General features: G+C 42.9%; 1 protein-coding gene across 8 annotated transcripts in view; it reads right to left on the minus strand.

The window, feature by feature from the left end:
- The window catches only part of GRAP2 (GRB2 related adaptor protein 2), a 105,084-nt gene that overhangs the window by 15,684 nt on the left and 75,091 nt on the right, over positions 1-14,309 (minus strand). The window contains exon 1 of one of the 8 annotated variants that reach the window (XM_083803635.1): positions 1,999-2,056. The exons of the other annotated variants lie outside the window; for them this stretch is intronic. The gene's annotated coding sequence lies outside the window, so the exon portion shown is untranslated. Of the gene's footprint in view, positions 1-1,998; positions 2,057-14,309 lie in introns of those variants that run through there. 8 annotated transcript variants of the gene reach the window in all.

The following is a 14,309-nucleotide window of genomic DNA, read 5'->3' on the forward strand; positions in this document are numbered from 1 at the left end:
CACTAGGCAATAATCCTGTCTTTGAACTCCAGCCTACCACTTTTCATCACCTGAACTTCAAACCAGTTCTGTTTTTCTGATCCTGTTCCTCCCTCCATCTGTACCTCGAGGATCCTCGCTCCGTGCGGGTCAGTGCTGGGCCCTCATGAAAACTCCCCTGCCAGGGGCTCTTTCTGTCCCTCTCTGCATGTGTGTGACCTCGGCACCATCCCACGACACACTGAGATGGGATTTTTTTTGTAATTGTCATAACTTACATTTCATTTCTCAAGCACCTTTCATCCCAAAGGACAGCACTGCTGTTTGCAAACAGCTGGATTCCGCTTTTAACTGCCTGGTGCAACTCCTTTGAGCTTTCGAGTAACCAAGGACAATTTTAGACTGTGCATAATGTTCTGTGCGAAAATCACCTTTGTACAGGATTTAGCGTGCAGCCCATGCAATGTTTAAAGGAGGATTTTTCAGTTCTGAGTGTGGGTCGACCGGTACCTCCATTTTGTGCTGACTCCCTGCATGGAGGTGAATTTTCTCTGTGGTTCCCCACTGTAACGAGGTGGATCCAAGGGGCATGGGGCTACTGCCATTCTGTGGGACCAACACAGCAGAAGACTCATGAAAGGAGAAGCGAAAAGCGGCTCGGCTTTGAGAGCACTAGGTAGGTATTTCAGCTTGGCAAAATGCCATGAGCAAGAACATCAGCATCTCTCTGTTGATCAAAAGCGTCAAGGCCTAAATCATGTCAGCAAGCAACGCGGTCTGACAGCAGCATCCCGAAGAGTTTAACACCGTTCCCCTACACCAAGCTGGATCAAAATTCCGTAACAGCAGTGCCAGGGAAGGTCACCACCTACGAAGAGGTTTACCACTGCGGGACAGCCCAGGCTCAGCCCCACTCAATCTCACGTATTAACATCACAGAAGAGGGCACGGTGGCAGCGGTGTGCCTGCTTAAAGGAGCCACATGAACAAAAGTTTGATTTTCATGCCTGCAGCATGCACACCTCCAGCGGGCAGCTCCATCCAGTGAGGTTTTGCACTGATGGATGCCGTGTGAGCTGCTGTGCCTTTGTTCAGTTCTGCAAGAACAACCTATTGGACTGATGAGCAAACAGGGATGGAATTCAACCCCGAACATCTGTACAGAAACTCCAGATGACATTTCAGCAGAAACAATGGTGAAGGGACCCGTTATCTAGAAGAGCTGTGATAGATAAAAGCTTTGTTGTCACCAGCTAAGCCACATACAAGTGGCATGGGAATATTTCGTTCCAAAAACACAAACCTCTTGCTACCGAGTTAACGGCGCAGCTCCGCTGACTGTCAGTGATAAGAGGGTAAAATTTATAAGGGAGAACAAGTCACTAAAATGCTCAGCACTGCCACATTTAAGTCTTGGCTGTCCTGCCATCCATAGGAATTCAGAGCTCTGGGCTGAGACCCTGCACAACGCCCAGACAAAATATATCTCCTAGGAACGGGAATCACAGAACGAACAAACTTCCAGGGCTCTATAACCAACAGCAGTTGGTAAGAAATGCCCCAGGCAAGGATGGCACCTCATCTCCCTGAGGAAAACCTGGGCCTTCTGCGCTGCTTCCAGCTACGCCAGAGCAGAGCTGGGCAGCACCACGGGAAGCCTGTACACCGGCAGCACCAAAAGAGAGTATCACAGCACTGCAGATTATTGTGAGAGTATACAATCGTGAATCTTTGCTGTGCTAGGGTTGGTGTGGAGTACTAGGGTGGGGGAAAGCACCTCCTGTTTGCCCACCTCCTCCTTCGGTTTCCAGCAGGTCAGATTTGGCTGAGGGGCAGGGATTTGTCCTGCAGAAGCACTGCCCTGCTGGGGAAGCTGCTGAACAAGACGGCACTGGGATCCCATGCTCTTCCCCTGCCTTGCATTTCTTTACTTCTCCCTCCAAAAGCCCACCATCCTCCCTGGTACCTTTCCCACACAGCTCAGCCCCCCCAGGTCCCTGAGCCGTGCTCGCCCCATACCTTGTGGCAGCTCTCCTCTCCTCTGGCACCTTGCTAGAAAGCAGGAGGCACGTTACCATCTAGGGGACGGAAGAGAAGGAGAGCTCAGCCCGTAGCAGGCTCCTCCCTGCAGCAATAATGTGCCACATCGGTAGCGGGTCCACGTGAGTGGACGATGACAGTCAGGAGTGGGCACGGGACAGATGTGGGGGCACAGCACGGTGCCCGTCACAGGACAGAGTGGGCACGGACCATTATCAGTCTCTAACGTTGGAAATATTTGGTATGATGCATGTTTATAATGGTGCTGGCAGTTGAAAAGGACCTGCCCTTTGCTGCTGCCCCAGCCCAGCCTGGTTTAACAGACAAATAAAGGAGGGTACGGTCCCTTAAAAAGTGTAAGTTGTACCCAAATAAGGAAAACAGAAAAGAGCACAGACCTGGCGAGTTAAATGAGAAACCATATAAAGTCCGTTGAAAAGCGTATCTTGAGGAACAAGTAGCTGCAGACATAAAAACATGTAATAAAATTATTTTCAAAGACAACAGAAGCAGGAAGCCTGCCAGAGTGTCTGTAGGGCTGACAGATGATTGAGATGTAAAAAGAGTGCTCAAAGAAGATAAGGACAAGGCATAAATGCTAAATGAATTCTCTGCATCCATGCATCTTCCAAAGGAATGTAAGTTGGTCCCTGCACTGGGGTTTTCTCTGCAGAGAAGAGCCAGGGGAACCGTCTCCAGCTGAAGAAATGGAAGAAGAGGTTTTAGGACAAAACAGTAAATGAACAGGAGTAAATCTGAGGATTTGATATTTCAGAAATCTTGACGGAAACCTAAACTTAGCATGAAATAATAACTGTTGAGCAATTAAGCTGTGGTATACAATGTAGTACCTAACCTGGCCTCAATACTAAGCCGAAAAGCAGCAAACACCACAATTTTTAAAAGTGCTTTGAGGGGATGCAAAGGGCAGGTCCAACTTCTGTACGTCTGAACTGATAGAAACAACTATGAAGAAAAGAATTACTGGGCACAAGAGAGAAACGACATAGCAATTGCCCTTCACGCAGCTTTTGCAGAAGGAAGTCATACTGCCCAAATCTGATGCAGTTCTTTGAAGGAGCTGATGAACACGTGGATACGGGTGATCATTTGATATGATGTACTTGCGTTTATATTCCTTTCAGACGAAGACTCTCACCAAAGACTCTTAAAAAACCTCCTAAGCTCTCCAAGAGGAAGAGGAAAGTTCCTTTAGAGGATTAACAGCTTATTAAAAGTTATTAAATGAATGAATAGTTCAACATACTCATAAATAATCTGGAAAAAATGAAGTGACAAAGCTTACTGATGAGAAAAAAAAATCAGGGTAATACAAATTAAACCTGATCACGAAGACTTGCAGACGGGTTTCAAAATACTGTTAAAATGAAAGACAAATCTCACTGCTAATGACTGCAAAATAATGGATGTGGGAATAAACAACCTTAACTATATGAACACAGTGATGAACTTAAAATTAGCAACTATCACTCAGGAAAGATACATTTGAGCCCCTGCAGATAACTCTATCAAAGCATCAGCTCAGTGGAAGTCAAAAAGATGGGTTAGGAAATGTCAGAAAAGCAACAGAGAATAAAACCTGAAGCAACGTCGTGTCACCATACAAATCCATGGGGCACCTGTTTGAATATTTATAACTTTAATACGGCAGCTAGTTCTCACCCCTCCATTTCAACAATGGAGGCAGTAGTATTTGGAAATAATACAGAGAAATCACTAAGAATGACCAAAGGAATGGAAAGTTTCTGAACAAGAGAGGTCCACATAAAACAGACTAAGATCCTTCATCCTAGGAAAAAAGCTGTCTGAAGGGTAAAGGAAAAAGCAATGTAGAAAATAGTGAGAATCACGGAAAAGGCAAAGAGGAAATTTTTATGCATTGTTTCTCATATATACTAGCAGCTCATTGTAAAGAGAGCCGGGATCTGGCAGGCCCCAGTGAAAGAAACTTCACTGTCTACTTGCCTTTTCTTCCCCTCCTTCCCCAAACCGTGGCTGGGCACAGCCTCATGGGCGGCGTGGAGCTGTAGCCTGACGCGATTCACCCTTTCCTATGAGCCCCAGGGCTTCACAAAACCCACCACTTTGTGCTAGTCTAAGACAACCAGTCCAGCAGCAAACGGTGGCCATTCCCACATGCACCACCCTTTCAGGAGGGAATGATGTCCCTGGAATAGCTGCTAGTGAAAACAGAGGTAGGCTGTACGTTATGGAGCACTCAAACCAGGAAGGGGTAGAAGGAATGAGGTTTCCCTCTGCAGAGGATAATCCCCTGTATATTTTGCTGGAAAAAAAAATAAAGAAATATATATATATGTATATATATATATAGATGAGGATAGCAGGGGACCATAAGAAGTGTATAGCAGTCAGCTCTCATTGTGGAAAGTTTTACACATGGCTATCACTGCACACATCAGGAATACAAACTTCTGTACAGCCAGGTGCGACACTGATCCTCACAGTCCCCTTGTTTTTCAGCTATGTTCATTTTCATGCTCTGTGAATGGCCTGACAGATTACATTACATTACGCATTGTAATGACCTATTTTCTCTGTTTTTACCATGATGTGATCTAACGAGCCCCCCAGCAAGAGAGTTGCTGTGAGCTGTCACTCATGCCTGCTGCCTGGCACTGTCAGAAAGCACTGGCTGCCTTCCTGATAGATATCCAGAACTATTCCATGATAATATTGAATATATTTAATGTCAAACCCTAAAATACATGGCTTTCTCTGCCGCAAATAAAAGACTCAACAGTGGCAGGCTCCTAACAATGAGAAAGGATTGGGAATAGGACAGGATAAGAACAAACACTCTTTTCTTTCTTTTTTTAACATCTATATACTTCTCCCCTGACACCGTTATGGTAGTGTGTTAACCTTTTCACCACGCATCACAGCTGTGTCAAAAAAATTCAAAGAAACACCCAGATAATCCTGCCAGAATTAATGGTAACCCTATGGAAAGGGCTGTAGACTCCACGTTTTGGCCAACCTCTGTTAGACAACCACATGAACCCCAAGCCAAGCAGACAGATTATTCCACAACTACCTGCTGCAGACTTCTTACATCATCCTCAGGAGCATCTGCTACTGGCACTAACAGAGAGGGTATGGATGAACACGGCTATGGTATGGTCTGGGAAGACCTGGATTTAAAACATTTGATTCAGATAAGCTTACACCTGGTTTTATGCTTAAGTGAACAATCCAAAATAAATGTGTCTGCAAAGATGTCTGAAAACTGCCTAAGAATAAACTCACACACAAAAAAAAAAGAAAAAAAAAACCACAAAACTTTATTCATTTCTTCTTGAGCTGGAGATTTCAAGAGAAAAAACTTCTCCAAAGGCATTTTATCCACTTCAATTTCTATCTGGGAGACAGGGGCGCTGCCAGAAATAAAACCAAACAGAAGGCAAAAGAAAAAAAGAAAGAGAGAAGGAAAAAAAGGGGAAAAAATGTTTTTTCCAATAAAACATAGGAATCAAACATTTTGCCTACTCCAAATTGTTCAGGTTGCTAATATATGAAAGCTTAAGTGGCTATGGTTTGTTTGTCCTCAGTGTAAACTACTTCTCCATGTTCTTAATTAGTTTTCCTCCAAAAGTAACATTGCCAGCAAGGAAAACAGAAGTTGGAGTGTGGAAACAAGGGAGATTTCAATTGCTATATTTTGTTGTAAGTAATAACTCAGCATCTGTGGATTCAGGAGCATCAGGGCTGTAAATCCACATAAAGCTGAATGTTATGAATGGAAGCTGTCTGCTCCTGCCTGATCTCCCATCTATTCCTGTCCCACACTCAGATGTGCTCCACACACAGCAATTCATCCTCCCTCACCGCTTTGCTTTCTGCAAGCAGCTGCTCGGGCTGTCCGTAGTGACAGGTCATTAGCGGGCAGTTATTTTTTTCAGGACTGAGTGCACAGGAGTGGCAGCGCTGTAAAAGCTTCTCTGCAGAGCTCCGTGAACTGATCTGGGCAGAGCTGTGTCCCAGCTTGCTGTGCCTCCTGTTAATAAAGATTGTCTCGAAATCTCTGCGCCGTGTTGGTCACCTGCAGTGGTCCTACCTGTTCGCACCATGGGATTTTCAAACAGCTCAGCCAACTCTGCATCACTTGTTGACACACTCACCTATTGCTGTTCTAGCGCTGGACTTGTCACCCTCATAAACCACATTCAGTTAAGCTGCAGTGACTAAAGCCTACTGTGCTTGCACATTTCATACACCTATTTCAAGCAAGGGTGTGAAGCCATTTTTCTTACAGGAATAAGCTCTAACTGTAAGAGTACTGCCCTAATTCTACAGTTGCCTGTGCGTCGGGAGAGCGTACAACTTTAACTGCCTGGTATCATTACTGTAGCACCGCTTACTGCAAGGAGATGTGGCTTTAATCCTGAACAGCAGAGCTATTTTGCTATATGATTCAAGCAACCCTTCCCATCACACTGCTAATTCATCTCCAAAGATACCCCCTACCATTCTGGCTGATGAGCATCTCTGTGCTTCTGAGAGATTTTTCTTTGGGAATATATTGCTGTGATCTTCTAGCTTCATATTCTAAAGACGCACTGCCAAACTTGATGAGATTAAATATTTTCTTCAAATCCCTCCAAACCTGCCAACTCCCTCTTACACGTTCCCCACCCCATAACTCCTGATTACTGCATTACTAGTCTCACTAGGACTTTTTGTATATAATCAGTTAAGTTCTCCACCTTCTGTCTTTGTAGAGTGATTACACTGAGCCATGCTCATGACATCCCAGATCATCATCTTGACAGCAATTACAACATCACAGGAACTGAACTGCCACAGAATTGAATGGATTAGCAGAGGAAGAGGCAGCAGATTACAATGGAGAAAGGGAAGTTTTGACCTCTTTTCTTTACTGCCAAACAATTCCCCTGGGTTTCCATAGATTTCCTTTAACTGCTTCATGGTTGCCCAAGAGTCCAGACAGAAGAAACTGCTTTACAGCTTCTGTGTTGACGACTGCTTTGAGGACACAGAGCCAAAGCATGCCTGTTGGGCTGTGTACTGTTCTGCCTCAGACGTTTTTAACGTGGGGACCATGAACTACTTTTTAAGGTTCTGCAGATCCACCACTGTCAAGGAGGCCTCTGTTCACCAAACAGCAGCTTGTGCCTTCATTGGGAAATCTAGATGAATATGCAAGACCAAAGAAGTTTGGAGTCCACAGGAAAAGATGAACAGAATACGCTCATCATAACAGCATTTTTTCCAAGCCTGCTCTACATTTATCTCACGTAGGAGCTAAAGATGGCCAGTGACTCAGGGCAAGAACCCACGGATCTTGCAGCCTGACTGCTGCTCTGGAGCCTTTCCCCAGCAGGACCAGTCTCTGATCACTGTCAGCACCAAGACAGACCTAAGAAACCTTTCTCCTTACTGCTCTCTTGGGAGCCGACACCACCTCTTTGAGCTTTATGAGTTGGTCTCCACCATCATCTGTGAACTGTACCAACCTACACCTGCCACAAATTTGGCACGTCTGATTTTATAATGAATAGGGCTAACTCTTTTCACAGAGTTCAAATAAAAATAAAAATAAATATAAATATAATAATAATGGTAATAAAAACAACAGCCAAGTGAAGGCAGAGAAGCTGTGCTAGCCCTAGAAAAAAAGAGCCTCGTCCCAGTCTACAATTTGGTCATCATCATCCCTTCTGAATGCTAACAATTAGCAAAGTCCTCCAGGCTGTTGCAGTGGTTCCCTGTGCTTCCCTGAAAGATAAACATGACAAAACTAAGGGAGCCATTCGTCTAGGTCTTTATGACGATAGTTAATTTTGTCATCATGTTACGAGAATTTGAACTACCGGTAAGCTAAGCAGGGGCTGCGTGGCTACCAAGCCAAAATCAACATGGGCTGCATGAGCTGCTGATTTGCTTCTTCGCTGCATGCAAGCAGTACAGGGAGGAAAGAAACAAGAGAAAGAAAGAGAGAAACAACTCTTCTTCAGTGGTTTGAATCCAGTGCTGGAGTGCTCAACAAAACATTCCTTTTCAGGATTTAATTCTCCCTTTGATGAGCACCTAGTGACTCAGTGGGATTTGCTAAGCTTCCATTTGAAGTTAGAGAACAGTATTCTCCCTCTATTTCACCCCCCTCCCTGCGCTACACCCCTTTAATCATGATAAATATACCTAAACATGCTTGATTAAGCCAGACAGAAAATGTGCCCCTAATCTGAACTGATCAGGGCTCTGGAGCTGCCGAAGTGAACCTGCTGTCTCTCTATCAGGCAGAGCGATAAGGGGTCGGTAATGCAGCTCCATTAACTGCTTCCCACAGAATGAATTTTCCCTGACTGCTCCTAAAGAGCCGACACTTGAGGAATGCCGCCTGATGGGAAGTTGCTTCGAACGGTCTCTTTCGGCACAATTGTCGAGCAGCTCCTTCTCGAGCCCTCCAGACGAATACCTAAAGTATGAAAAAATGTAGCCACTTCCTTCAATGCTTTTTATTTAAAAAAAAAAATCCCCTCATACTTTATCTAACTAACTGCCTCTCAATTTTTCTCATCTTTTCTTGGTAAGCTTCAGTGCTGGCTGATATGTATTTTACTGCAAGTGTGTGGTTATCAGAATAAGAATCACGCTCCCGTTGTGCATGTGCGCATGTATGCGAGGGATCTGCCTTGGTGTACAGGTGGAGCTTGTACTTTGTGGTCTCACAGAACATAAGGCTGCAACAGGCTACTAAATCAATAGTTCCACCCCGTGCATTTAGTGTATTTGCACTAATACTGGAGGTGCATTAGAGGATAAATGGATGTAGATCAGAACAAGCGCAAGGATGCACACCCCTGAATTTGATCTGCAGTCCATATATGTGTACGTACATCTGCTTTTTGCAGGTGTAGCCTGCTATGATCTTTATCTTCTGTGAGGATCTAAGCTTATTAAAAGACTGCAGTAGAGTGGGATCAAGGGGGCATCAGACCATGCTTGGGCTCTGTGAAATTCTGGGACTACTCATCCTAAAACTGGTCTGTGGTGTAATTACAAGTACTGTCAAAGCTTCTCTGAATCACACCAGCTGTGAACAGCTGCAGGGAACCATCCTGCTGGCAGCAACAAGTCGGCTGGAGACTTGTTGCTTCTCATACCTCCTGCTGTCCTACTTCAGTCGGTGTCAGAGGTCTGCAAAGCACTATGTGCCAACTATCAGACTTCTCAAATTGATCATACAAGAGACTAGGATGAGGAATGATGCTGTATTTCAGGCACGTTTCCTATCAGGAAGGACTTTCCAAAAGCTGCTTCCAGTGCAAAAGAGTCAGAACAAAATCAAGAATCCGTCAAAATGAGACTAGATTAAATACAACCAGCCTCCACAGACAGTAAAACCCACCTACAATTAGATCCAGATATTCAAAGGTACTTTCCTTCTATTCGGGTATCAAATATGAGTAAAGTATACTCAAGATTCATTAGCTCCAGCTTTGGCAGTCAGAGAGAGATTTGCAAAACATACGGAGCATCCAATGCACTGTTCTGTAAATCTGAGCTCTTGCACTGCAGCTAAGAGCTGAGCTCTGCTGGTGTCCGTACTCATATGGTCTGCGTGTGAGTACACACTAGATGTGCACGTGAATGCTAAATTCCCTTTATCCACGCAGGACCCTACATTTCACAATGTGAATCAGAAATACAGAAAAAGAGTGTAAATGCTAAGATAGGAGTAAGTTTGCTCCATGCCTTTGGTTCATTTCCAAAACTGTCCAGAAACTCCTCTCTTTATATATAAATGATGAAGGATACAACAGAAGGCTAACATTTCTTTACATCTGAGCACAGCACAACTTAGAGATTTCGTTACATTAAGGCATTAATCCAGTCTGGTAAAAATACCTTTTACTCTTTTACTGGACCCTACTATAGAGCAATACATTCAAGTGGGATATGCGAACAAAATGGTATGAAAATCTGCTAGCAAATACAGCTGGGTACATAGTATTACATTTCAAATCAGCTACTGCATGTTTCTTTGATCGTGCCAGCTGATGGAATTTTATGTAAAACGGGAAGAAGAGTGAGATCAGTGAGGAAGCTGCTATTTTCTTTTGTTTGTTTTGTTTTCTTATTTTTGGTTTTGGCAAGACTCATCCTGGCAACACAAACAATCGTGCAAAACTTGCAACTCTACTACTAAAACTGCATTGTGTGCCAATAGTATTTTGCACAAAAGTAGGATTACAGTTAAGTCAGTAAGAAAAAGTAGCATTTCTTTGTCCTTTTAACCATAGAGCTATTTTTGTTCAAAATTGCACCTGTCTGTATAAGCTGTGTTTTTCTACTGAAAAGTTTTTTTCACCATTTTCTTTATATATTTTTCCTCTCCTCTTGTGCTTTTACAAAAGGAAGAAATATAAATGTCGGCTTCAATGTACATTTAGCTACGATAATCTAAACACAAACATAGGAAATCTGATAATTAGGTTCCAAGAGTCCTCTTATCTTGGCCATGTTATATATAATTTCAGCTCACAGCCACATCTGTTCTGAGAAGAATATCTGATAGACTTTTATATAAAGTTTCGTGTTTAAGTAACGACAGAGAAATTGAAACCCTGCTAGAGGTATCTGCCATGTGGCACAGTTAGCACTCTATGGTACCTTCGTTGCATAATGTCACTACTTGCATATTTACATTTTGAGCCTCAGTGCCGCATTAGCTGTTTTTTTTTTCTGCTTAATGGATCTTTATGGCCCAACTTCCATTTAAACACAGCACCCCTTTTACAAGGCTTAAGTGCTACAAAACAGCCTTTCCATAAATTAAAGTCAGCCCGCATGCATCTGCGCTTGGGAATGCTTTTGAAAGGGTTTTAAAAGCAATCAATTACAATAATTCATATGTTTAAAGATGCAACTCCAACAGTCAATCCAATTTTTCTTCTGATTGTAAGGTAAATGTGAGCGCCAGCTTGTTACTATTCCTGGGGTTTGTCTCTGCACGGAAATCGTAGCATTTTAAGTAGAAGTGAGGAACGTATTTCATGCTTGTCTATGCATTTTTTAGTTCACTTGGATTACGATACCTTTGAAATTAAAGTGCAGCAGCAGTTCTTGAATGATTTAATGTGTAGACACTTTTACTCTCAAGTAGGAACAACTTGTCCTTGTTTATCTTAATCCAAAAATAAGTTTTATCAAATTGGAATAGGTTTTCAGCATCTGGAGTAGAAATACCCAGACCACATCCTGATGTAGGAATATCGGTTTCTGAACTGATGTGCAGGCTAAGATGTCATTAAACACACAAAGTTCCTACAGGCAGAGACGAGACCCCACATCCCACGCTTCCCACTCCTGCAGCATGGGAACTTTCCCAGCAGTGAGACTGATGGGAACCTCACCGGGTAACCCCTGCACACCCTGCACAGCTAATCACAGCCCCGCTCCTCCAGCGAGCGAGCGAGCGAGCGATCGATTGCAGCTCTGCAGCAGGGAACCGCGCAGCCGCCAGACTGCTCAATAGATTGCATGTGGCAAAAAGGGAACACTGCGCAAAGGGTGTGAATGAGTCATTCGACATTTGAGGTTGACTGAAGTCATTCTGCTACATTTACTTCTAATCTCAATGTGCTATCCACATTTGCATGTTATGCAGGATGGGAAGAAAGATATTTACATTTTTTTTCTCTATAATACACATGTGGAAAACAGCAGGCTGCATGCATGTGAGAAAGTGGGATTACATGCATGTCTGGGTGAACGCAGCAGCCAGCGAACTGCCTCTTCTGCCCTTGTACGAGAGCAGGCATTCTGCATGCAAGCCTGAACACATCTGAGCAAAAGTATGTTTGAACATTTGTATCTCTAGGGATCTGATTATAAATGAAAGATGTTCATTTGCAGTATGCCTGAACGGAGGAACAGAGGTCCCGCGAGCACACTTCGGGTGATGTGTGTCATGTTTTCCTTGGCAAACACAAATCTGAGCAACTGTGAATGAGTTGGTCTGCGTATACTTGGAGGGAAGGTGCATGTGGGTGACAGGGAGCACCCAGGAGCAGGTATCAGCTGAATCTGGAATTTAGATATTAGTCAAAAATCAGCAGCAATGAACCACCGATTTAGACTTCAATGGAAATAATATATGGAAAACTCTTAGTGTGAGCTGGCCTAACATTATGCTCCTTCACTCTTGGTTGTACTTCCAGCTGGAAGCACAAGTTTGCAGAGTATGACTGCTTATAGCTCCCACTGAAGTCTGAGCCATGCATATTTAGCAACTGTAAGTATTACACCATTTTAAAACACATGCTCACCTATGAGGCTTAGGATCCTCAGTTCAAGCCCTTGGGTTTGAAATTCTGGACAAAGACAACGATTTAGCCCTTACTGAAGAAAAAAAAAAAGCTATCACTATGAAGATCCTGGTGAAATACTGCAGAGAAAATGTTTTCAGAAGGTGAAGGAAGCGAACCTAAAAGATGCTTCATGAGACTACTCAAGGTTATGTCACAAAGGAGGATGAAGATGGAGAATCTGACTGAGATATGGAAGCAGGGGGCCACACTTGAACTAATTCTGGAGGGGTTGTAACATCAGTTGAGTGGGGTAAGCAGGGCACTGGTATCTCACCTCCAACTAAGAGCAGTCAGGTTTGGTTTTGCACAGGGCTAACAATGTATTTGCATCCAAAGCAAGACTTGCAGCATGTTACATAGGTAAAGGGTATTGCCAAGATCTGTGTTATTATAATTAAATTTTTTATTGGTAGTGTCCAAGTTATTGTATTCTTTAAATTAAGATTTCCTTACTGCTTAACGCACTGCAGATCCTCCCTACCCCGGCACCTGCACCTCTATTCTGCAAGTTATTGATACCGCACTCAATTAACCTTGTGAATATGTGCTGGACATTGCCTCTCTCAGATTCAGTCATTCTTGCTCAAAGCCACTGTTTGCATACAAACCACTGAATGGCAGTACTTAAACCTCCAAGTAAAATTGCTTTAATGGAAACAAAAGTGTATATTCATGACATTTGTATTCATATTAAGTCTCATATGTTTCTTTATCTGAAAGCCTAAACATTGGGCATAGCCTACACAGATTCTGCCCTATTAAATAGCGAAGTGTATGCAATTTTGATTAAAAAAAAGTTTACAAAAATATACTTTTCTACTTATTTGGGTTTCAACTGCAGGCATATTATTTCAGTTTCAACATATCCACTATGCTTGTATTGGTTTTGTACATCAGATAAAATGGAATGAGCTGGAAACCCAATCTTAATTACTGAGTCCACTCCAAGATACACTTATTGAGGTACAAAAAGTTGCAATAGCCATTGGAAGTGGTGGTGAAATGGGGAGAGAATCTACACAAAAGGACTCAGGTAATCAGGACAGCGGCACAGCATGATCTACGGCAGCTACAAATCAGTTCACAGACACTCTGAAAATCAGCTCTGGTCCCACCAGCTCATGCAATTGTGAGAGCGCAATTGTCTTACCTCAGCTTTGCTCTCAGGCTCAGACATAGGTGTGCAGACTTCTAAAAAAGCCAGCTGTTGCATTCAATGTTTCACTATGGTTTATGAGGAGAGGACAACATGCTATTTCTTCCATAACACAATAAAACATCACAGTCAGTTGTTCCTATAATTATTCTTGCAAACACACTGTGCTGACGGGAGCATTGTCATCTAAGAATCACCTCATGAAAGAGTTGAAAAGAAATTATGATAATAATATCGCCGGTCTATTGCATCGATTGTGGTGTTTCGATGTTATACCTGTTTTCCTTATTCTTTGGACTGTCTTCCCTATACATAATGCAAACTACTTGGAGCAGCAGGCGGTCACAGATGGTATTCTTCCATATGGTGCAACTTAACAAGAACCAATGGGTTGGAACTCTTTAAGGAATCATACAACAATTAGATTAAAAGGGACTTGTGGAGTTCACCCAGTTCAAGGCCCTGCACATGGCAGGGATAACTTTGAAATAATATGAGATGAGGATGCAACCCAATTTTTCTAGTGACTACTCTAATGCAACACCGGTCTCAATCAGGCAATAAGAAGTTATGTACCTGTGTAGATCAAAGACATACTGAAAATCATGTAGGTACAAAATGTTCATTAAATGATTCAAGTTTTCCTTTCACTACGTACCATAAAAGATTTAAAAAAAAATTAAAAAAATTTTCATATTGACTTCAGTGCTAGACTCCAATTATCCAGTTGCATATTATCAAAACACACATTAAAATAA

The sequence above is a fragment of the Anser anser genome (genome assembly GCF_964211835.1).
Source record: "Anser anser genome assembly, chromosome: 1".
In the NCBI taxonomy this organism is placed as follows: domain Eukaryota; kingdom Metazoa; phylum Chordata; class Aves; order Anseriformes; family Anatidae; genus Anser; species Anser anser.